This window comes from Lathyrus oleraceus, chromosome 5 (genome assembly GCF_024323335.1).
Source record: "Lathyrus oleraceus cultivar Zhongwan6 chromosome 5, CAAS_Psat_ZW6_1.0, whole genome shotgun sequence".
Classification (NCBI taxonomy): domain Eukaryota; kingdom Viridiplantae; phylum Streptophyta; class Magnoliopsida; order Fabales; family Fabaceae; genus Lathyrus; species Lathyrus oleraceus.
The window spans coordinates 414,754,324-414,756,294 of NC_066583.1; the positions used below are offsets into that span (position 1 = coordinate 414,754,324).

The 1,971-nt window shown below is 38.7% G+C and overlaps 1 non-coding gene across 1 annotated transcript; it reads left to right on the forward strand.

The window, feature by feature from the left end:
* The first annotated feature begins 491 nt into the window (after positions 1–491).
* Positions 492–598, forward strand: LOC127088639 (small nucleolar RNA R71). The gene has a single exon (XR_007790468.1). It is a non-coding gene; the product is annotated as a small nucleolar RNA R71 (small nucleolar RNA).
* Positions 599–1,971: the final 1,373 nt, after the last annotated feature.

Genomic DNA, 1,971 nt, shown 5'->3' on the forward strand with positions numbered 1-1,971 from the left:
GTCCAGGTGCGTACAAAGCATTATTACTCTTATATGAAAAGTTTGGATGGTTCTTCCAATTTGAGTTATAGGTATTCGAGTAGGGGCTTCCTTGAGCATAGTTTACTTGTTCTGCTTGGATTCCTTTTAAGAGTTGACAATCTGTAGGAGTGTGACCTTGGATTCCACAGACTTCGCAATTCTGAGTTATAGCAACCACGGCGGTTGGAGGTGATACATTTAAACTTTCAATTTTCTGGACCAGAGCATCCACTTTTGCATTAACATGATCAAGGTTACTTATCTCGTACATGCCGGTTTTCGTTTGAGGTTTTTCCACCATTGTTCGTTCGGTTCCCCACTGATAGTGGTTTTGGGCCATGCTTTCGATAAGCTGGTAAGCATCAGCATAAGGTTTGTTCATTAGTGCACCACCTGCAGCAGCGTCTATTGTTAACCTTGTGTTGTACAAGAGACCATTATAGAATGTGTGAATTACTAACCAGTCTTCTAAACCATGGTGTGGACAAAGTCTCATCATGTCTTTGTATCTTTCCCATGCTTCGAAAAGAGACTCGTTATCTTTCTGTTTAAATCCATTTATCTGGGCTCTTAACATAGCTGTTTTGCTTGGCGGAAAATATCGGGCAAGAAAAACTTTCTTCAACTCGTTCCATGTGGTGATAGAGTTGGAAGGGAGAGACTGAAGCCATCTTCTAGCGCTATCTCTTAATGAGAAAGGAAAAAGACGAAGTCGAATTGCCTCTGAAGTGACACCATTAGCTTTAATAGTATCAGCGTATTGGACAAATACGGATAAATGAAGGTTTGGATCCTCGGTAGGATTTCCAGAGAATTGGTTTTGTTGCACTGCCTGCAACAGTGAAGGTTTGAGTTCGAAGTTGTTTGCTTCGATTGCGGGCGGAGCAATACTTGAATGCGGCTCATCTTGTGATGGAGCGGCGTAATCTCTAAGAGCACGAGCTGGTTCTGCCATCTCGGGTATCGAAGGGAAAATGTTTTTGAAATCAGGAAGTTCGACAGGAGGGAGATTGTTTGCAGCACGATATTCCCGAATTCGTCGTAAGACTCGGAGATATAGTTCGATATCGTTGATTCGTAAATAGAGCGGCTCGCCTTGTGAGCGAGTGCGTGGCATACAAATCGACGATAGAAAGAAAAGAAAAAGAAACCTTAGTCTCTACAGCGTAACGGAAGAGTTACGATATCGACTAAACAAAAGTCCCCGGCAACGGCGCCAAAAACTTGATCGCGACTTTATGAGTCGAATTTGGGGTACAAACTGCAAATGCACAGTTCTATCGCGTAGTTTTAAAAGATATCGATCCCACAGGGACTTATGAATCGATATACCGTTATCTAAGGTTACTTCGTAAAGCTAAGGTGGATAATGTTTGATTGTTTGGGGAAAAGCTAGAACTAAAAATAGAATCTAAATTAAATATCAAATAAACGGATATCGGTATGTAGTTCGTCGTAATTAGGGAATCAATTCTTTGTTGGTTTCTCGGTTTTAAAATAAATCATTTCAGTTGACTATATTGATTAAAAGTTTTATCTCAAACTCTCGCTCTTTTGAATAAACCATGATTTTATGTTAACGTAGCTGTCACTTATAATTAAGTCAAAAACCATTTTTTGAAAGCAATAAAGTCCGTAGAAACTCTTTTTAAGAAAACACTAACCGTTTAAACACCCTTATCTCAAACTCTCGCTCTGTTGATTTAGGTTATACAATTAAATTCGAATGCTTAACTCTCGTCCTCACAGTCAATCTTTAAAAATACTTTTTGGAAAAGATTAGAATTTAATTAACTCTAAAAATTGCTCTCGCCCTGATCTAGAATTAATATCCAATTTACACTGTCCAGTTAAAACCTCAAACTTTCGCTCTATTGATTTTAACCTCTTTATGTCCTTTACTCTCGTATAAAAACTTTGTTATTAAACCTGTAAACTGAGACCGTAAAA